The sequence below is a fragment of the Acomys minous genome (genome assembly GCF_964271855.1).
Source record: "Acomys minous genome assembly, chromosome: 13".
Taxonomy (NCBI): domain Eukaryota; kingdom Metazoa; phylum Chordata; class Mammalia; order Rodentia; family Muridae; genus Acomys; species Acomys minous.
The window spans coordinates 36,241,438-36,265,622 of NC_140495.1; the positions used below are offsets into that span (position 1 = coordinate 36,241,438).

The following is a 24,185-nucleotide window of genomic DNA, read 5'->3' on the forward strand; positions in this document are numbered from 1 at the left end:
ACCCACTCATATATCCTTCTACCCATAATTTGTCTCACCTATAAGAAGTATAGGGATAAAGATGAGAAAGAGATTGAGGGAATAGCAAACCAATGGCTGTCCCAGTGTGAGACCTACCTCATGGAGCCACTGTCACTATTAAAGATTCTCTGCTATGCTTAAGACAGGAGCCTAGAATAACTGTCTTCTGAGAGGCTTCATCCAGCAGCTGATGGGAATAGATACAGAGAGCCACAACCAAACAATAGGCTGAGCTCAGGGAGTTCTGTGTAAGAATGGGAGGAAGGATAGATAGAGCAGGAGGGTTCAAGCAAACCACCGGAAGATCTACAAAGTAACCTGAGCCCACTGGGGGCTCCAAGAGACTGAGCCAACCCAAGAGCACACATGGGTTGGACCTAGATCCCTTACACATATGTAACAGATGTGCTGCATGGTCAACATTTGGGTCTTCTAAAAATGGAAACAAAGGTTGTCTCTGACTCTGGATCCTTTTCTCCAAGTTGGGCTACTGTGTCTGGCCCCAGCAGCAGAGAATGCTCTTAGTCCTACTGTGACTTGAGGTACCAGGGTGAGGTGGTACCCTTTGGGGCCTCCCCTTCTCTGAGAAAGAGACAGGGAGGGTTCATGAGGGTAGGACTGGGAAGAGAGTGTAGAGCGGCCTGTGATGAGGCTGTAAAGAGATTAAATGAACAAATAAATAAATGACAAAAGAGGAAAAATTAAAAATGTATATATTTATCTTGTGACCTCTCTACTATAATTTTATAAACTCACAATATTTCAATAACAAAGTCCAATCACACTATAGATTTTTTATTACAAAATTGAATTCATACATGTCCACTTATTCTAAATTATAGATCTGCAAAAATAATATATTTACTATCTACAGAAAGAACTTATTTAAGCCATTAAAACATAAGGAGTTATTCAGAAGTTGTCCTTAGTACAAGATTAATTGTTGTAGATTGGATGTGAACCTTTCTTTTATGGGAGCTTTACCTTAGAAACCTTTAATAATACATTCATAGTGTACTCATTATTTGTATTTGTCAGCCTTAAAGAAAATATCCCTTCTGTCTTGGTGAGTCTAAAATTCTGAATGTAAATTAATATCTTTCATATTTCATCATTATCAACTCTGAATGTAATATCTATATAATTCCTGATTGTTTCATGGTTCTTCTCAGTTTAGGTAGTTTGTTGTAAATAAGTATAATAATATAAATGCATATGTAAAAATTATTTAATAAAATTTTTTTGAAAAAGAAACCTTTAATGAGATTTTTAATTTGAGATGCATTGTTTTTCAATCATTACTTGGACCCTATGCTCAAATATAAGGAGCAGCCCCTTTCCCCACAATTTTTTGGTGGGGGAATAATGTCTCACTATAGTATTGCTTGTCCTGGAAGTTGTTATATAGATCAGACTGGACCAACACTCACAAAGATGTACATGGCTACACCCCCCAGGTATTAAGATAAAAGGTGTATACTCCTTTACTGGGCCCATTAACTTTTTAAAAATTCCATTTCTCAAATAAATTCCATTTCTCTAAATTACTAGCCAATTTAGGGCATAGCATTATAGATTATATTTAAAAGGAATCTGGAGTAAATAAACAGAAATTATACTTTTTGTTTTTGAAGGATCTTCATGAAAAAACCCTGACTTTAGAATTAAATTTATTTGTTTGACACTGTATTCTACTTTCTGGTCTGATGTCGTTTGTATTTGTCTTGGAGGATGCTCTCTCTCTCTCTCTCTCTCTCTCTCTCTCTCTCTCTCTCTCTCTCTCTCTCTGTGTGTGTGTGTGTGTGTGTGTGTGTGTGTGTGTGTGGTGTTTGTTGATTACAAAAGTGTGGAGGAGATATTTTCTTTTTTATTATGATACCTAAAGATATTAGAGGCAGTGGAGAAATGATGTTACCAAATTCTTACCAAAGCAATCTGTTTATAGTTGTTTCAGAGCCTCCAAATGCACCCATGAAGCTGGAGTGACATTTTCTTCAACTGTTCTTACTTAGATTGTTTTGTTTTTCCTTCCATAGATTTTCTTTTCCTGTTGGAGCTGTCATAACAGAATACCATAAACCAGGCAGGCTGTTAAATAAATGGGACTTTAGAGATCACAGTGCAAGCCGACTTAATATCTCCTATTGGCTTTCTTTCCGCTTCAGTGGGGCACCTTTTCCTCTACGAGCACTCTTGGGGGCTTTAGCCTCATAATCTAACCATCTCCCCAAAGCCCTATCCATTTTTATAATTAATTACCTTGGCTGTAAAGATTTTAATAGAATTTGCAAAGAAAACCATGTTGACTGCTTTTTATTATTATTTTTTTTATAGTATTCTAAGAAGGGCCAAGTTGCAAAGATTCTCCTAGCTAGACAGAAATTTCCTGTGTATTTGCCAGGAGTTGAACTGATAGCATGTTCCAGGAAAGCATGTTGTCCTTAAAATCTTTAGATTAAGCAATTATGAAAATGTCTTTCATCCTTACTTTTATAAACAATACTAAGAACCTTAAAATTGTTTCAAAATCATGGGAAAATGACAAAATTTTCATTGAGTGAGATGACAAAATATGATTAGATAATCCTACTGAACCGAATTCATCCAAGCCTAATGATTTGTTCAAAACAATTTGATGTTTCACCAAGAAAATGTGATTATTTTTTACAGAAGAATTCCATGGGTTTCTAAAGAATTTTAGTTTATAACTTTACTTTAGCAAAAAGTTCTATCCTTTAAAAACAAGCAGCTGTACAAACTGAAACTGAAGACATGTATGTTTCCATGTTTAAATCATTGGTTCTTTTTTCTACTATCTTATTTAATTCTAGTTTTTAACCTGCCATATCCTTTAGTTTGTTAAGAAGTAAGCCTTGTGAGAACAGAGGAATAAACAATGTGTTTTTTATTTTCCCTCAATTATACTCTTCATTGTTTTTCTCTGCATATTTTAATTTTATTCTTAGTCTTTCAGGAAGCAACTATAATGTCAGATGACACAAAGTTGACGCCAATCTGCTTCTTTCTGTAAAGTCAGGTGACTGGTACCACATCTTTCATCCATTATAGAGATGGGTTGGAACCATGAGTCTAGAAGCCTTGTGCATGCTCATAAAGTAGATCAAATATCTCCCTGAATATCACTTTTTCTCACAGTTCAGAGATTAATTTAAATTTTTTAATTTATTTCTTATACTTATTTTGTTGTTAAAAATTTATTATCTGATCCTCTCTTTTGATAATAGCTACTTTGTTGTTCTTAGTTTCATCTGGTATAACACTAAATACATTTTTCTCAGGGATTCTCTCATATTACACAAAAGTCTTAACTGAAAACAGATATTAGCTACTATTATGGACGGCCTTGATTCTCTATGGAGTTCAGACTCTCTACATTTTTTATTTTTTATATAACTAAAATGTAATTACACCATTCCGTCCTTCTCCATCCAACCTCTCCCATGTCATCCATGCCAGCCCTTCTCAAATTCATACCCTTATTTTTCTTAATTATTATTTTTACATATATTATTTGTATATAGGCATAAGGCTGTTGTTTCATTAAAATGCTGATTTCTGCCCCTCATATCTGGTTCCAATCCTTGTTCTGAGAATCTCCTGTCTCAGTATTGTATAGGTACTGCTCCCCAACTGTCCCCTGATATACCAATAAAGCAGCTTACAGCCAATCACCAAGCAGAAAGGAGAATAGGGCTGGACTTTGTGCCAGCCAAGGGAAAAGGAGTTAGAGAAGGAAGTAGTGAATTGGGGATTCAGCCATCGGCAGTGGTCCAAGAGACATCAAGAGAAGAGCTGGAGCAACGAAACTTACAAAGTGCCATTATCTCTGAGATGTATGATGGGAGGAAACCAAACTGGCTTAGCGGATTAAGAATAGAGAACTGCTCAGTTATTATATTGTGAGGCTTAACATTAAACAAATATAAAAGACTCAATTATTTGCTTGGCAGCTGGGTTCAGAGAGAAACTGAGAAACAAACAGTTTTATAAAAATAACTTCAATATTTTTGATTCCCCACATCGTGTGCCACCTGTAGGCTTTAGTTTTTAAAAAAACCTATTTTATCTGGGCTTCCTTTCTGCCTCCAACTCCTTTCTAGGCCGCTGAAATATACCATTTTAGACTTAGTTCCTTGGGAAATTTTCACCCTGTGTTATCAGGGTTCCAGTAGTTAGAAGTAGCAAACAACAGACAGCAAACAGCAGTAGCCACAGCAGACTGAATCAGCAGCACCCTTCTCGAAGCATTCTTCTGAGTGTTTCATTCTAGGGACATCTCGAAGTGATCTTTCTTTCTCTTTCTCTCTGTGGGCTCCTATTTCCACCCTCTCAGAGTCCTCACAAGGATATTTCCCAGCAGGCAAAGACCACACCTCCTGCACAAAGCCGTTCCCAGCTGACAAAGATCTCAAGCTCTCCCAGGAGGTTGTTATCAGATAATGCATCTAAATGCAGTTTTACACCCCGTACGTGAGATCATGACAAAATCATGTTTATATAACATAATCCAAACTTTCACTGCATTTACTGGCCTGGTAGCTATTCCAATCTTTCTACCTGTTCTTCTGGGATGTGCCTCAAGTATTAGGAGTATGGATTGTGTTGTAGTTTTAACAATAAGAATTGCCTACCCCATAGTCAAGCATCCTCTGAATTTTAGTCAGATGTAACTTTCTGTAATATTCTTCATCTGATGCAAATGGTAATTTCTTTGATGAGGTGAAACCTACACTTATTTTTGAATATGTGAGTTAATATTTACATACTGGCCTAGGAAAGCGGCATTAGTAGGTTCTCCTCTAAGCTACATGACCTTAATAACCATGGGTAGTTGGCTAGGTTCAATATCAGCCATAATTTCTCTCCTGTTAAGCAGGCCTTAAATCCAACTAGAAAGCTGTTGCCTACAGCCAAGACTTATGCACCACTGTTACACTTTTAAGTTCACAGATATCACAGCTGAGAAAGGCTACTGACTGCTTTCCTTCATTGGAAGCTTGCATATCACCTTAATCTCCATTTTTTGTTGATTCTTGAAAGGTAGCTCAACTTATTGTAGAGTAGCTGGACTTTAATCACATTTTAGAATCTCAGTGTTAATTAGCATGGTTTTTTGTCATGAGATCATGACACACACAAAATAACCCATGAAGAAAACTTCTCATCACAAGGAAAGGAACCACGATATTCAAGATTCCTAAATTTTGTGATTTCCCCTGACTCTGGGGATTTACCTGACTATATAAACCTTTGATTTATTACTGGGAAAAAAAAGAATAAAGAAGTTTTGGTGGTAAAAAATTAGATGAACTTCCAGACAGGAAAATCCAATAAACTTAATTGGGGTAGTTAATGTAGCATATATGGGAACTAATCTTGTTGCTTATTCCACTAATAATTATCAATTTTGTCATCACAAGGTTCATTACTAAAATCCAAAGCATGGTAATGGCTGGGCTTCTAGCTAGTGTCGACATTGTCTAAAAATTGAGTATTAAGCAATAATAAAACTTAACAAGAGTCTTGATCATATCTATTGTAATGTCATCAGCTTAGGTCATTCTCTTTTCTGTTATGGATGTGTTGAAATGGAAGCAAACTAAGGATGAATGAGCCGCCAAAGTGTAGGTCTGTAGGTATTATTCTGAGCCGTCCCAATTACATTGATATGAGGAAATTTCAGGCCTAGTGAGTGATAAACAAGGAAAAAGTAGAATTTCAGAATTCTTGACTAAAGAGAAAGTCAGCAGCAGGTATACATTAGGACAGCACAACTAACCAACCATGTACAGGCCTGAATCGGAGTTCACACATGGCTCACCCTGTAGAAGGATGAGAAAGGATGCAAGTATACCTCAACTCTTTTTGGGTCTGGGAGGTAATTTGGGTGCTCAAACCTGCAAAAGGCCTCACAAAGCAATATCTATAATTTAATAACAGACTATTGCCTACATTTGGATAATATGGAAGCATAGAGTGATACTGCTTTTTAAAAAACTTGAAAAGAGGTTAGATTCATTTCTTTTGTGCTACCATCCAAATGTCTAATAACCTAAAGAGGAATGGGGTAACTCACGGTTTCAAAGACTCAGGTCCATCATTCCTTGACCCCATTACTGAGCAAATCATTATGGTGTCAGGAGGATGTGGCACAGAAAGAAAGTGACAAGAGCAGGGACCATATATAACCTTCAAAGTCCCACTTTGAGTGTCTTATTTCTAGGCTCCAGAGCCCCACAAAGTAGTTCCACCAGCTGGAGAAAGTGTGCTAAGCACAAACTTGGCAGGGACATTGCATATTACAATCATAACACAGTCTTTCTAGGCTGAAATCCTGAGGCCATACTCTGGATATCTTTGTGATTTGGGGACAAATTACTTTGCCTATAAAAAGCTTTAATTATCCCAGCCGTGTAATAAGAGTGCTAATAGGACTGACTTTACAAGGCTGTTTTGAGAATTAAATACATAACTCATGAGTGAACATGTAACTTGCATGCATGTTTTAAATTATCACCATAAAGAGAACTTTCTAGAACCCAGAAAAATATTAATCTATTGAGAGATGATAGACTGGAAATTGTAAGGATTTTACCTCTTTTAATATCATGTGCTATTTTCAAAACAAAAGCAAAGAGGTGACAAGGCATGGCTACCTTACCAAAGCAATCATTTTCAATCATCAATGTGCCTTATCTGAGTTAATTGTTGCTGAAGAGACTTCCCAATACTACTGGAAGGTAGGACTAACATTGGTTATTTTGTGAGACATAGAAGAAGATTATAATTTTATGACTAATCTCAGAGAGATAAGTTATAAATGTGAGCATAATAGCATGTGCCTGGGAGAAGGAAGCGGTTTTATGAAGGAATGAATCATTTGGATCCATTTCAGTTTAGGCTGAACATCTCTGTAATTAGTTCAATCAACATTCCAGTTCTAGTTTCTACATTATGGAAAGGTTGGTGAGACCTGAGCAACTACATAAAGCAATTCTCTGGAGCCCAGGTGGTTCCTATCAGTTGACGGAGGGATCTGTTGGGGCCTTCATACCATATTTCTCAGGTTTCACTCAGAAATGAAGAATTATCATCATTATTTTCCAATAAGATTGTCTTTGCGAGAAGGGTTAGTATCAACCCATATACAAATAAAATGGCTTCTTTGATATCAAACATAGATTGAGCATTTCAGATATCAGATGGCTCTGTGTGTGTGTGTGTGTGTGTGTGTGTGTGTGTGTGTGTGTGTGGTTTGCTTGTTATTTTTCCTCTGTTCATCTGTTTGATTTATCACATGAAGTTGGATGTGCAATTTGTCACTTGGCATAATGTAAAACACTTTCAAAGCTTTAGATTTGGGTTTTTTTTTTTGGTTCAACTTTATCTTTTTAAAAATGATTTCTGCACTCATTTACATTACGCACACTTGGGGTGTATGACTTAGAAACTCTGACCTCAAGATAACCTATCTAGAACGCTGGAACAATTGCCAGGCATTTGATTATGGGAATGAGTGAAATAACAGACACCAAACACAGAATTCAGGGACTACTGCTCGCTCACTCTCTACTACTCTCTGCATATCTCCCAGAGAGGAGTGCATAAACTCTGAGACTCTTTAGATGTAAATAGCCAGTCGTTACTAGCCGGAAGTCTACAGTTGACTTCATTTGTTTGGTGAGAATTTTGTCTGAAAGAATGACAAGGAGCATCTTTTACCATGGGTGATGTGTTAAGTTGAATTGTGTAATTTGATAAACAATTATTTGCCAGAATATCCCTGAAAGCAAGTATATTGATAGGGTTTAAAAGACAGAAGCTATGTCTATAACTTCCCTTTTGCATGGTTCGTAGGCAATGATCACCAATTATGAATTGTCTACTGGTAGAGGAGTGTTCATGTGTAGGATTGCATAGTTGGGCACTGCTGTAAGGGGGAAAATAGTGAGAGCATAGAATTTCACAGCAAAATCCTCAAAATACATGTAATGAAAAGGGACAGGAAAGGCATCAAGTGTTATTGCGACGGGTAAAGAACATGCCAGAATAACTTAGCTGAAGATATTTAATGAAGGACCTGAGATTACTTTTTTAGAATCTCTTGACTCCTAAGCGACTGAAAAACGTAGAGTATTTTTCCATGTTCAGTCATTTTAAGTCTCTCCTCTTCCTCAAAGATGTCCCTTGGTCCCTTCTTTCAGGAAAGATTCTCCTTCCTTGCCATCTCTGGTACATTTCTTCTCACCTTCTGAGTCACATCCCTCATGAAACCTGCATGAGCTTCACTACTCTACCTGAAAGGATGCTCCTCTTATGTACTGCATTTTGGGTGCCCAAGCAATATGTGTCTATATGTGTCCTCATGTGAACTGAGAGGGTCTCGGTGCTGGCTGAACTTTATTCATTTTTGTTGTACCTCCCTTCACCAACCCAGCCCTCTGGCACCCATGCTTAATGCAGTGCTCACGATGCAATTGTTGAACTTATGAGGAATTATGAACAATAGTTCATGTTGACTGAGCACTGCCAAATTTTTTAATTCACTTACTTAGTCTTCTTTAGTTTGTGTTGTACTAGCTGGTGTTTGGGTCCTCTCCTTCCTTCTCAGTATCTAGGAGAATCTCTCCTGAATGGAGTTGAACCAATGTATTTCCTTTTTCACATCCTTATTGTGTCTTTCTCTCTGACATTCTTCTTTCCTTTTCCCTCTTCTTTTCTTTCTTTCTTGATTTCAATATAAAAACATTTTCTATGCGTGCTAGATATATCCTAGATCTAAAAACAGAGATAAGACTGATACAATTCTCACACTCAAAAAGATAATATTTCACTTAGAATTTTAAAAAAGCAAAAAAAAAGTAGGTTCTATATGGAGAAAGATTAGGTGATCTACAGGATTGGAATAGAACCAGTAGAGTCCAAGAATGAGTTCAAAGAGGAAACAATGATTGAAGCTGTTGAGATATAAAAAAAAAATCCACTATAGACTAAAAGGATAATAATGATAACATAACTGTAACTAGAGGGATATAACTCACAAAAATACGGAGAGTAGAGCAAGTATATCTCATTCCAGGAAATGAGAAGCTTACAAATGTGCCTGGAGTGAACAGTGCAAGTTTCCCATGGAAAGGACTAAAGAGAAGGCAGCAACCCATATTCATACATCCTTGGTGCTAATAAGTCCTCCTAGCCTTCACTGTGGACATTCTGTGGGACTGCTCAAGTTCTTGAGTACCAAGTTGGCTTCTGGGTAGATATGAAATAGAAAGATAACTGAGGCAGTAGGACTAGTTAGGATACTTTTCAATGCCCCAGACAGGATAATAAGATGGTCTAAAACAACAAGAGCTTGCAGAAAAAGAGACAGGTTTATGGGGTTATTCAAATATATTTTCAACATCCTGGAGACAGCCAATGGAAAAAATGTTTTAAAGAATTAAAGCTATAAAAGCTAAAGGCATTCTACCAGGGAGATGGAAAAATGGAAAGGGAAGCACTTCAACAATTATCCAAACTATCTTGGTAAGGCTGGAGTTATAAAGGCCCTTTAAAAATCATTTTTTAAATTTCTTCTGGCACCTGATAGTCATGGGCTTCTTTGAGTTTCACATATTGGAGGGAGTTATTTATGGCGCTGGGGTGGGGGGAGCATTAGGAGTCTTACCCAGCTTTGCACACTAAAACCACAATAAAAAACTTTCCAGACAAGAAACACCTGATTACGCAATAGTGGCACAACTGGGAGTAGTAACCATTCCCTGTTTGGATCTGAGAACTAATTCAAAGGAAGAAGTTTACGCCTGGCACTGTAAAGTTGATTTTAAAGAATGTGTGTTTATATATGGGAGCTACTTACTACTATAATTTTGCCAAACCAACGTGCATCAGACTAATTGATAAATATTTATTTATGTACCTATAAACAAATACTGCTCTGAGTCTAAATCGGGGAATATTCTCGCTAAAGTGAATACAGTTAAACAGAGTCACATAGTTATTCAAAATGTTGGAAATAAGGAATGACTGAGTGTTCATCCTTAAAGATGACATTTAGGGCATCCTTTCTGAAGTTCATGGAAGGTTATGGAAGTGACAGAAGACATGTAAGAGTGGAAAGATCCAGAGAAGCGCTGCGAATGTCTTCTTGGCTCCACACAACTGCTGCAATCTTAAACTCATAGCAACTACAGTTGTTTGCACTGTGTCCTCTCAATGTTGGGCCTGTTAATAGAAATACTTGGAGGGAGGAGAGGATCATGGGGTCCTGCCAATACCTACTGAAATATTGTGCACTGATGGATTCCACATAAGGGAGGGTCCTGGTATATACACTGGTGAATCTACTGTGTTCCATTGGATAACTCCAAACCCATAGAGTCACAGTCAAGATAGTTTTGGTTTGGGCCACAAAACATAAGAAAAATACATAGATATAGGAAGGGTACTTGTTAAGAGGAGGATAGAAAGGTGTCAAGATATATTGTTTGTTGTTGTTGTTGTTGTTGTAAACTTGGCAAAAGGTAGAAGTCATCTGAAAAGAGAGAACCTCATTTGAGAAAATGCCCTCATCAGATTAGCCTGTAGGCAAAATCGTGGAGCACTTTCTTGATCGATGATTAAAGACCAAGACCATTATGGGCCTTTGGGCAGGTGGTCTTGAGGTGTATAAGAAAGCAAACTACAAGCTGGGGTGGTGGGGTTAGCAGGAAAGTAGCATTCCTCCATGTCCTCTTCCTCAGTTTCTGCCTCTGGGTTCCTGCCCTGACTTCCATTTATGCTGAACTGCAAGATGTAAAAAGAAATAAACCCTTTCCTCTCCAAGATGTCTTTGATCATAATGTTTGTCACAGCAATATAAGGTACTACAACGTAGGTTGAAATGAGACATTACAAGGCCAATGTGAGAGTAATCAGAATGCACTTGACTAAAATTGTCAAAGAACAAATTAACTAAAAATTAAAGTCAAAGTTTGAAAGATCATGGCCATTCAGTATCTTATGTTCTCTTCCTCTTAGATCACTTTTCATGTACTCATAGGATAAAGCATGTACTTGCTTAGTAGTACAGTCCCACAGGAAGGTTGTTTACTGTTTTTTCCAGCTCTCAGTTTTGCACCCCCATTCCCACAGCTTTGCAATTCTCCATTGCATTCTGAAGCATTAAGGATTGTTCTACAAATTACTGCTGCACTGATTTTATTCCTTGTTCTTCAGAAAATCAGTCCAAATTCTCTTGATCGAAACCCTTTTTTTTTCTCTGTCCTACAGTTAGATTTCTACCTAGGTGCATCAAATGTAGTTGCAGTAGGCCAGACAAACCCAGATAAAATTGAGCATGGATTTTATTCCCGAATTGCGTTGAAATTAGATGGACAGGGCCACTTAACTAGTTTCACATATCTTTAGTCCTGTCTATTCATTCAGTCCCACACAATGAGGGTGAGTCATCCCCGGCAAAGGCTGTTTTGATCATCTCCTTCTCTGAACCTTGCAGGATGTCTGAATTTCTGCTTACGTCAAATCAAACCGATCATGAGTCACTCTATCTAACTGTCCTCTCCACTTTCATCATAGGCTGATTGTTCTGCTTAATTCAAGCTGGCTGTCTCTTATTCAGGCACACGCATTCCGACTCACTTTTGGCCATCAGCAGAGCCTTCCGCCCACCTGGCATGTTTTCCGCCTCTCTGTGTCCTGCTGGTCCACTGGCTGTTTGATGCAGGACCCAGAACTATCTCTCTATCTTTCCCCAAAGGACTCTCCAGCTTTGACCATGGTGGTAATCATCATCACTCAGAACAATTTCCTGCTATCTTCATTTTTACATTACTACCACTGAGTACATTTATTAATCTATGCACTCATGTGTTGATGAATACGTTTGTTTATTTATTGAAAACAATGATTCTCAGGTCTTTGCTAGGCCTGACAAGAAATTGGAGATACAGTTATGGAAATTCAAACCTTGTCCTAGCTCAAACAGACTTACTCCCCAGTATAAAAGATGCTGCTAAAAGGATCAGAAGAAATAAACACAGACATGATATTATTACCAAATACAGTGGGGTGTGGAAAGAGCTTGCAATACAGAACTTGACTTTGTTTCATTGCACTAGGAAAGCTTTCATGAGAAAAATCACAAAGAATGTCAGTATTTGAAGAACTAGAGAATGACTCTGCCAGAGTGGCAAAGACCAGGTGTGAAGTCTGTCTTGTGGAAACAGAATAGGGTTGGTCAGATGTCAGTGAAGAGCCTGGGAAATGCTGTGGGGAATGGAAGGAGGGCCTCACACTTTTCTGCCTTTGGACGGGTGCTTGGGCCCCATCTGCCTCAGATAATATCAAAATCCAACTGCATCTTCAGACTCAAGTTTTGCCAAAGGAAATGACTCCTGTATGAGCGTTTACTCCAGCTTTAGCATTTCTCTTTGGAAACTAGGACCACGGTTGGGTCCTGGAATGTATGTAGGTCAGACAGAACTAGTGTGTGTGTGTGTGTGTGTGTGTGTGTGTGTGTGTGTGTGTGTGTACACACAGATGTTTAGAGTTCACTGGTTGATTCAGTCATTGGATATTTCTGACTTGATATAAAGATCAGAAGATGAAATTGACAAATGATAACAAAATAGAATTTCCTAGATGGGAATTTTATCTTAGCTAAAAGTAAACATTTCTGGCTGCACAGCAACCTGCCTTTGGATGGTGATCTCATAAATTTTGCTTGCCGCAGAGCAGTGAAGTGTCTCAGAGTCCCTCTGTAACTTAGCATAGCAGTGGAATAGTCGGGGTCTCTATTTTGTTAAAGCCCCTTGCAGGGCATTGGTCTGCAGCCAGCAGTGTCTACAGCTGTTCATGGATATGGACAGATGAAGCAGTGTGCCTGTTTTCTTTATGGCTTCTCTAGTACCCGCCATCAGTCCTTCAGATAAATGTAGGCTAAGGAATTTAGTTGAGACTCTGTCCCATTCTTATTCCCTCATGTAGGATTATACACTTATACAGTACATGCCGTCAGTTATCATCCCCTTTTATACTGTAAATAAGGATGGGCCACTATACTACAATGCAGAGACTGAAAGTATGACTAACAGAAGCCACATGCCAACAGCTGCTGTGGGCTTCTCTGATTTATCTACTGGAGAGTTGAGTATATCTGCTTACATGTCTCAGTCGTTTTGTTTTGTTTCTCTGTGTAGCCTTGGCTGTGCTGGACTCACCTTGTAGACCAGGCTAGTCTCGAACGCAGAGAGATCAGCCTGCCTCTGCCTCCCTGAGTGCTGGGATCACAGACATGTGCCACCACTCATGGCTTCGATAAAAATGTAAAGGCCAGCACACATACAATAAAGAATAAAAGACTAAAACCAGCTTTGAAATAAAGAGCACACCACATTGGCCACCGTGTGTGTGTGTGTGTGTGTGTGTGTGTGTGTGTGTGTGTGTGTGTGTATTAATGGAAGGCTGTGTCATCCGTCTGTTCCTATCTAAGAAAGACCCTCTTAATTGTGGCAGGTTAAAGGCAACAAGATCTTGTATTAGACTCAATTAACTATGAAAATTCCAGGAAAAGGACATATCATCAGGAGGAAAATGTATCTCAGGGCCAAATTATGGTCATAATGACCAATAAGTATGGATAATTGTGGATAATCAATAAATGAGCAAAGGAAAGATAACGGGCTGTGGCATTCAGGGGTGGCAAGAGCAGTCGGTACCAAGAAAATCTTGAGTCACACAGCATGATATTGACAACTGGACTACACATTAGGGAAAATCCAAGTGTGTGCCAGCTCCATTCTGGTGGTTTGGAACATAAGACAGATCACGGTAGCATGGTAATCTGAAAACTGACACTAGCCATGGAACAAGGCAGGTCCATGTTTCCATAATTGAGACCTAATACTTGGGAGTCCGGTGGTAAACCCCACATTAAGAGTCACATTTTGCTTATTTTACAAATGGCCAGTGTTTATTCATAAACTGGAAATGTAACCTGATACAAGTCCCGGTGCTTTGGGTTTAAGTTCCCTAACTCTCTGTTGCTCAAATTAAGAACTGAGATCTGAGCATGTATTTGATTGCTTAGTGCTTTTGCTGTTGGAGAAGAAGACATGAGCAACCAGGGTAGAGCAAAAAGATTGCAGAGGGCTAGGCTGAATCTCTGAAGTCTTTTTTGTTCTTCTGACTTCTCACAACAATTTGCTAATGCCTTGTAGAGGCATCCACTGTACCCTGGAATACTATGGCCTATTGTTTATCAATACTCTGAACTCCCACCCTGTTAAAGATTTTGATCAAGTAGTTTTCTATATGGAAAGTTCTCGAGTGATAAGCCCAAATCTTATATGTTTCTTTGAAACTCAGATTTTTTTCACTCCGTCTTAAAAAACACTATCATTTGCCAATTTTCTGAGTCTCTGTTTCTTCGCTGATACATTCATACATAATACATTCATAAAAATATGTTAGCAAAGGGAAGGTATTGGAAGTCAAACAACAGGCTCAAATGTCTAGGCAAATGTGTCAGATATATCATATATGGTAAAAAAAATCTAAATATTCTCACCATTGGTCTGAGTTGACATAAGCAATATTCTCCAGACATTGCTGTCTTCTTAATGCCTATGTACAAGATCTATTGCCTTAATTTTGTAAGACATTTGCTTTCAGTGTGCTATGCCGTTACTGGATTTCATTAAAGGTGAGACCAATCATTTTAAATTTGGTTTCTATTTTTTCTTGTCAATTACTATGAAAGAACAATTCATCACTTCTAATAAAAGTCATCACTTTTAATAAAAGATGTAAGAACTCTAGCATTTGTTATGTGATCAAAATACTGGTTCTTTGTTTGGAAGCCTGAATTCTAGGCACTGTATTATATATGGAAATTAGAAAACAAAGGTTGAAAAGGTGATGGGTACATGAAATTTGAGACCTTTCTCTATTTAATATATAATATCTATTTTGGTTTTATATTCAGAAATGATAGCTGACAGCTATATCCTGACATGTGACTAAGTGATACAGCTGTTTTGTGTCATTCTTGAATGCATTATCTACTTTGGCAGGTTTTGGAGTCCTTGTGTCTATCATAACACTTAGCATGCTTACCTATGAGAAGCAGCCACACTTTCATTGATAAAGGATCGAATTGTTTTATAAATATACTGTTGGGAGCATTATCTTCTTATAAGTTAAAAATAGCACAAATGTCTAGACAAGAACCCAGATGTTCTGGGTATGCATGAAGCCTTGAGCAGAACACAAGACACTGAAATTGTAAACTAAAGAAAACAGAGGAGCCGGGCGGTGGTGGCGCACGCCTTTAATCCCAACACTTGGGAGGCAGAGGCAGGCGGATCGCTGTGAGTTCGAGGCCAGCTATGTCTACAAAGTGAGTCTAGGTCAGCCAAGGCTACACAGAGAGACCCTGTCTCGAAAAGCCAAAAAAAAAATTGAAAAAAGAAAACAGAGGAAGAGACAAGGCCACTTTCCCATTCATGTGAATTAATAAGTAGGAAGCTAGTACCTACACTCAAACTTTCAGTATTTTTCATTAAAGAGGGTTTTCATTGTAACTCATTGAAAGTATATGTGTGTCTATAAGCAGTTCTTATTTCATGTCCAAATTGTGGTAAGTTAACAACTTTTTTCTCTTTTTAAAAAATTAATTTAAAAAATTTTTACATATACTTTTATATTATTATGCATATATACAATAACCTACCTACAGCAAGAAGAACCATGAAACAATCAGGAATTATATAAATGTTACATTCTTAGTGTTTGGGCTATTTGCATTAGGCAGTCTTGAAGAAAACATTTTTTCCTATCTTGGTGGGTCTAAAATTCTGAATGTAAATCAATATCTATCATATCTCATCATTACTAACTTAAAACATCTATCTAGACCTTAACCTCTAAAAAACTAAGCTTAATTGTAAAACTAAACTATCTGGTCTTCTACTCCATCAGAGACTTGAGAAGGAAAAATTGATTATTCAAGTATATAGGGAGTGCAGGTTAGTAGCTTTACAAATGAGAGGTGACAGAGACAGTTTTCTACCTGACTGGTCACCCAAAACTTTCTATAATGTTGGAGCATCATCTCCAGCCTTCAGACCCAATATATCTGACAGACATATTTGTGAAGCAGGAACTATTGAGGACTTGTTTACCCTGTTTTGTCAGAGTTTGGCTGTCGACTCTACCTGTATCCAAGCTTGCCCAGTTTTTAGGCAGAATTCTGTCTGTGGTAGAAACCAGGACATGTCACCCAATGGCTTGTTTGCCACATCTGAAGCCATCTACATAAGGAGGTTCTTTGAGGTTCATCATCTTCTTTGAGGTAGGCTGGATATTGCCAGGAGTTAACTTGTCTCACTGATGTTAGGTACCGTTTTTGAACTCTCTCCCATCCCATAATTCTCAGAATTCTTAGAATCCATTCAGAAATGCAGAGCAATACATGTTAAGTATTTGCTGCCAGAGTCTTTGAATTCATGCAGAAAGACTGAATTAGGACAAGAGAGAGAGAAGTGGCCTAAGAGAGAGTGGTCACAGCACTTGCTTAAATATAAATTCATGATGAGAACTAAGCAAGACAAAGAGCTGTGTCCACACCAGTTCATATGGATTGGTGGGAATTTAGCATGGAACAAAGTGAAATGAGCGGGTTAGAAATCTAACACTTTCTCATGGGGCAGGGGCAGGGAATAGTCAGTGAAACTTGCTGTTATAACAACTCCAAGACTCAAACATTGGTCTTACATAGATTTACAATTGTTTTCCTTTTTTATCAGGAAGGAGTTTAATCTTTTTATTGGTTTTCATGGAGTTTTGAAGAAAAAAAAAAAAGAACAGTAGTTTCTCAAATCACTGGGTAACTACAAAGTGATACATGAGTCCTGGAATTGTTTGTTTCTCTATATGTATTGAGGATAAACCATGGGAACTGATGCCAAAATATGTAAGTCTTGATAGGGGACGAAAGCTTCTAGGGTCTCTCAAATTTCTCTCTTGTGAATATCTGCACCTAAGTAAGCACAACTCTCAGATACAATTATTTCTCCCCAAACATGGAGCTATTCCAAGGCCCATACTTTTTAGCCACTGTTTTAATGAGGGTGTTTATCGTAGTTTATTCTATTAAAGTGGATATTTATCAATATTATAATAATATTGGATTATTATCACAGTATCCATGTGATGATAGATTTGCTTGTATATGTATATACATATATGTATATGAAAGATAGCAAGATTTATCTAATCTACACAGTCTTGCCAATTTGATGACATCAAATGTAGGCGCATGTATTCTGTTTTTATTTTATAACTTCTCTGGAGTCAGGCTAATCTAGAACATTACATAGCCTAGGTTGGCAGTGAGCCTTTGGTACTTCTCCTGCTTCAGCTCCTAGAATATTGCAATAAAAGAACTGAACCATTGTGTCCTGTACCAAATATCAATTTCTTAAATGATCTTTGTCTTTTTAATTTTTTTTTTAAATTAGTTGGTTCATTTCATGTTCCGATTGTAGCCCCCTCCCAGTCCCACCCTTCCTCCTTCAGACCTCCTCCCCCCTCCTCTAGTCCTCAGAAAGGGGGAGCCCTCCTTCCCTATCATCTGACCTCAGCCTATCAAATCTCATCTCGACTGCCTGTATCCTCTTCCTGTGTGGACTGGCAAGGCCTCCCCAGCAGGAAGAAGTGATCTAAGAGTGGGCATCACAGTCCATATTGGAGGTAGACCCTACTCCCCATATTATGGGAACCACAAGGAGACTGTGCTGTCTATTGCCTATACCTGAGCAGTGGGTCTAGATCCTCACCATGCGTGGTCCTTGGTTGGTGCATCAGTCTCTGCCACACCCTCCTCAACCACCCAGCCCTGGATTTGTTGGCTTCATTGGTCTCCTTGTGGATTCCTGTCCTTCTATCCCCCAACTCTTCCATAAGATTCCCTGAACTCCACTCCAAAGTAGAGCTGTGAGTCTCAGCCTCTGCTTTGATTTCGCCACTGGGTGGCATCCTTCAGAAGGCCTGTATGATAGGTTTCTGTCCTGTTCTTTCTCTTCAACCACTCCTGGTATCTATTCTATTCATCCTGCTGGATGAGAGGTAAGTATTCTTCCTAGGGTCCTCCATGGTATTTAGCTTCTTTAGGTCTGTGTATTATAGTGTGTCTATTCTGTATTGTGTGGTAAATGTCCACTTTTAAGTGAGTATATACCATTCATGTCTTTCTGGGTCTGGGTTACCTCTCTCGGGATGATCATTTCTAGCTCTGTCCATTTGCCTGCCAATCAAGATTTCCCATTTCATTGTGTAAATGTACCACAGTTTTTTTATTCATTCTTCAGTTGTTTCCAGATATCTAGGTTGTTTTCAGATTCTGGCTATTAAGAATTATGCTGCTATGAGCATAGTTGAGCAAATGTCCTTGTATGGTGGGGCATCATTAAGATATATGCCAAAGAGTCATATAGCTGGATCTTGAGGTAGAACTATTCCCAATTTTCTGAGAAATCATCCGATTGTTTTCCAAAGTAGTTGTACAAGTTTGCACTCCCACCAGAAATAGAGGAGTGTTTCCCTTTCTCCACATCCTTGCCAGCATGTGCTGTCACCTGAGTATTTGATCTTAGCCATTTGGATAGGTGAGTGTAAGGTGGATTCTCAGAGGTGTTTTGGTTTGTACTTTCCTGATGACAAGGGGCATAGAGAATTCCTTTTTCTTTTTCTTTTTTCTTCATGAGTATATACATTTACATTTTAACTTTATTATAATTTATTCAGATTACATCCCGGTTTTTATCCTTAGCTTGTATCTTCTTATTCCTACCTTATCTCCCTCTTGTGCTGTATTACTCTCCCCTATACCTCTGACAGAAAAGGTCCCCTTCTGTCACTGAAGATTTCTTTAAGTGTTTCTTGAACATTCAATAGTCCTCTGTTGAGAATTCTCTGTTTAGTTTTGTACCCCATTTTCAAATTGGATTATTTGGCTTGTTGTTGTTTAGTTTCTTAAGTTCTTTATATATTTTGGGTATTAGCCTTTTGTCAGATGTAGGTTCAGTGAAGATCTTTTCCCAGTTTGTAGGCTGTCTGTTTTGTGGTTTTGACAGTGGCCTTTGCCTAAAAGAAGTTTTCAGTTTCTTGAGGTCTCATTTTTTAATTGTTGATCTTAAAGCCTAAACTGTTGATCTTCTGCTCAGGAAGTTGTATCCTGTGCCAATGAACTCAAGGGTTTTCCACATTTTTTTTTCTTCTAACATTTTTAGTGTGTCTAGTTTTATATTGAATTCTTTGATCCATTTGGACTTTAGTTCTGAGCATGTGATAAATAAGGGTCTATTTGTATCTTCCTACATGTAGACATCCAGTTAGACCAGCACCATTTGTTGAGTATGCTATTTTTTCCATCGTATGGTTTTAGGTTCTTTGTCAAAAAGCAAGTGTCCATAGAGGAGTGGGTTTACTTTTGGGTATTTGATTCAATAATCAAAAGTCTCTCAACCAAAAAAAAAAATCTCAGGACCAGATGGATTCAACCCAGAATTCCACCAGATCTTCAAAGAAGAGCTAATACCAATATTCTTCAAACTATTCCACAAAATAGAAACAGAAGGAACATTACCAAACTCATTGTATAAGACCACAGTTACCTTGGTATCTAAACCATACAAATTCCCAAGAAAGAAAGAGAATTTCTGACCAATTTCCTTTATGAACATTAATGCAAAAATACTGAATAAAATATCATTCACTACGACCAGGTAGGCTTCATCTCAGGCATGTAAGAGTGGTACTATATATGACAATCAATCAATGTAATCTGCCATATAAACAAACTGAATAAAAACAACAACAACAAACACATGCTCATCTTAGATGCTGAAAAGGCATTTGACAAAATCCAACACCCATTGTAGTTAAAAGTCTTGGAGAGATCAGGGTACAAAGCGCGTACCTAAGCATATACAGCAAGCCTATAGCCAACGTCAAACTAAATAGAGAGAAACTTACATCAACTCCACTGAAATCAGGGACACAACAAGGCTGTCCACTCTTCAATATAGTATTTGAGGTTATAGCTAGACAATAAGACAGGTAAAGGAGATCAAAGGGATACAAATTGGAAAGGAAGACATCAAAGTATAACTATTTGCAGATATGATATTATACATAAGTGACCCCAAAAATTCCACCAAGAAACTCCTAAAGCTGATAAACACCTTCAGCAAAGTGGCTGGATACAAAATTAACAAAAATCAGTATCCCTTCTTTATACAAAAGACAACAGGCTCAGAAAGAAATTACAGAAACAATACTCTTCACAATACCCACCCCCCCACACACACACAAAAACACATAAAGTATCTTCGTGTAAGTCTAACCAAGCAAGTGAAACATTTATATGAAAAAAAAAACCTTCAAGTCTATGAAGAAATAAACTAAAGAAGATATCAGAAGATGGAAAGATCTACCATGCTCATGAATTGGTAGGATTAACATAGTAAAAATGGCCATCTTAGCAAAAGCAATCTACAGATTCAATCCAATTCCCATCAAAATGTCAACACAATTCTTTACAGATCTTGAAAGAAAAATTCTCAACTTCATATGGAAAAAAAACAGGAACAGCTAACACAATCCTATAAAAGACTTTCTGGAGATATCTCCATCTCTGATTTCAAGCTGTACTCTAGAGCCATAGTAAAAAAAAAACAAAAAAAAAAACAAAAAAAAACAAACTGCATGGTATGGGGATAGAAATAATTTTCTTCTTCTACTCAGAGATTTTTGTTTATGTTCTGAATTTGAGAATATCTTAGAAAAGATGATCCTGAAATAGAAATATTTTAGCATTAAAAGGAAAATTCTACAGGCAAAGAAATCACTCCCAAGTCCATATTTTGGGGTCAGCAGTTAAGAACTCATGCTGTCCATCCAGTGTGGTTCCGGGCACCTATATGGGTTAGCTTACAACTATTTGTAACTCCAGCTTCTGTGGATCCAGCTCTCTCTTCTGGCCTCCAAGGGTAACTGCGTGCGTGTAAACAAATACGACAAAAACAAGACATGAATTTAGATGCTTTGAAGAAAAGGTTTGGCTACCAAAGGCTCAAGGGGAATAAATGTGACCATATGTGTGAGGGAACCAAGGAAACACCTCCCTTAGGAGGAAGTGAGACTTGTTGTTGCTAACTAATCGTAATTAGCCTAGAGGAACTCTGGATTTGCCTTTCTCTTGTGAGCAAGTTTATTCCCTGTATATCTTCTATAAAGGGAGTCCCATTTCCTGGCATAGAGGGTTTCTGCCCTTCTTTTGTTAATGAGGGCATCTCTTAGTTGAGACCAGTACAACTACTTAGAGGAACACGTGGTTTAGAGAACTTCACTGTCTTCCCTTGTCTTGTCTTTCCTTTCCTCTCTTGTTGGAAACCAGTTGTAAATAAGATTTTCAGTATAGCTTTTATCCTGAAAGACTGGCTCATTGTGTAGTAAGAAAAGCTTCCACATAAGAGCATGCTACAGTTACCATAGAGACGGTCAACATCCTGCAACAGCTGGCTTCCAATGTAAAGAAATTTGAAAATCAAAACCACAATGACCTAATGAGAGCAAGCCTAGTCTGTGATGAAACATACTAAATCACTAGCCACAGAACAGATGAATTGGATTCTCTTTGGTTTTGAGGGCCTGTAGTTTCTTGATGAGACTATTGTACATAAATACCGGTCCTAAAACATCTAAACATTTTTAGCTTGACTTATATGTATTTAGTGTTAAAACAAAATAAAGCAGAGAGTAGCTAATTGGAAGACATGAGTAACAGTATTGATTCAAACATATCAGAATTACAACATACTCATTGATCTCACTCATTTGAAAATTATTTGCTCAATGCAGCATGTGTTATCCTCACAGTAAATTTATGGCTTCTGCTGAGAGAGTAAAATTCAGCCCTAAATAAATCACCAATGTTCTCTCTGACAGCCCCTGAAAACAACAAGTAAGAAAGCACCATAAGCTTGGTAAGTTCATGTTTTTAACATGAATTTCTGGGTTCTGAGTTCAACCATAGATTTTTTTAAAATCTAAATTTTTGTTCAATTGGGTTTAATTACGGCAAGTGTGGACCTATGCTATTTTTTTGGCCAACAATCTGTGATTGATTTTGTAAAGACCCTCTCTATTTTTCTTGGTATGTTGCTTGCCAGATTCATATTAAAACCACATTTGCCTGCTTCTTCACATGATTTGCTATTCTAATACTCAAAAGTTTACCAGGGGAATTAAGAAAATTACTTGACAAAAATGGGTGAGTGGGTTTGGGCAGTGTGTACAGGAGCTGGGTGGGGATTTGGTGGCATGGGATCTCCTCAGCTCTCTTTCTTACTGGTACAGGGTGATAGAATATTAAACCTGGGTGTGGTGTATGTTTACTGCGTTATCTTGAAAGAAAGTAAAATGACGTCAGCACAGTATTTGCTCTTGTGCTGATATGCAAACACTCAAGTTTTCAGTGATTTCTAGGGACTGCCACAAATGACTTTACTAGGATCGGCCATAGAGTACAGACTTACCCTACTGCCAAGAAGGCTTCCTAAGGAAACATGAAAAGGAAATGTCTAGATTAACAGACAAAAGAAAAGAAATGTTTTAGTTGTCTGGTCAAATCCCCTACAACTTACATACTTACTTCTGCTTATGTAGATCTTGACAAAGTGCAAAGTCCATCCATTAATGTGCCAGGCTATGGCTGTATGACTGTTCATGAGGCTCACTGGAGGCTCATTCTTTTCTTCAGAGAATTATACTTTAAAAATATCATCTATTTACAGGTCTCAGCATCCATAATCTAAAAAATCCTAAAGCCCAAATATTCCAAAAGCTGTTCAATATGTGTTTAGATAGGATCCTATCCCTGAGAGATCATCATATGTATATTAAAACATTTCAAGATCCCAAATAAATGGGAAATATAATAGACTTCTAATTCCATGAGTTTTTGATGATATACTCAATTTGTACTTCTTACTCATTTTTATACATTTATTATATTAATTTTTTACACTGTTTCAGTCATTTTCTAAGTTATCAAATGTTGACAACAAAATTAGGCATATTCATAGTCTAATTTTAGTATGACTTGGATTCTATTGCTTATGATACAATTTAATAAGTTAATAATTTTATTAAGTATAAAATGTTCATGACTTTCATTTTGTTTATAAACATTGGCAACTTGATCTTTCTACCAATGACAGGAAGTTGAAAGTGTTTATATTTGTCTTATTTAAATTATTCATTATTTTGTCTTGAGACAATTTCTTAACATATGAGGGTAAACTTGGAAGACATTCTCTTGGTTCATGGAACCAAACATGCAAATATGGAAATGTAAAGCACAAGATCAATCCAGTGTAATACTTTGTTGATCCTGACAATGGATATAATTACTTAGTCAGAAAATACATAATTCACATTCAGCTCATAAAATTTCCCCTAAACTACTAAATAGGTTATTATAAAAATTAAAAGCAGAAGTAATATGTGATTTAGCAATTCCCTTACCCCCCCCCACACACATTCTTGAGAAGTGTAATTCACATAAATAAAGAGATACCTGAACTTCCATGTTACTGTTGCACCACTGTTTATAATAACAGAGATACAACATTTGACAAAGACTGCACAGAAGATACACATATGGAGGATATCTATGACATTAAAACAAAAATAGTACTCAGCTCTCCACCACACACAAAAGAATGAAATTTTGTTATTTGTGACAACATGGATGGAAACAGATTAAATGAAATAATCCAGGCAGAGCATAACAAACAAGCAAATTGTTACTCCAGTGGAAGCTGAGAAAGTTGACTATAGACCTAAAGTTTATTCCTAGAGGTTAACATAGGTAGAAGGAAGGAAGATGGAGAGAGGGATACAATCATATACTGAAAATAAGTTCCAATATTCTACAGCACTGGAGCATGGCTGTAGTGCAAAAGAGTTTGCTGTATATTTTGTAAAGAAATAGAAGTAAAGAGTTTGACTAACATAATCAGAAGAAAATGATTAATAATATATAATATTTTTTGCTATATATATGGTAATAG

The 24,185-nt window shown here is 37.4% G+C and overlaps 1 long non-coding RNA gene across 1 annotated transcript in view; it reads right to left on the reverse strand.

Moving 5' to 3' along the window:
* LOC311581973 overlaps window positions 1–24,185 on the reverse strand; it is a 120,437-nt gene that overhangs the window by 86,525 nt on the left and 9,727 nt on the right. The gene's annotated exons all lie outside the window — the stretch shown is intronic.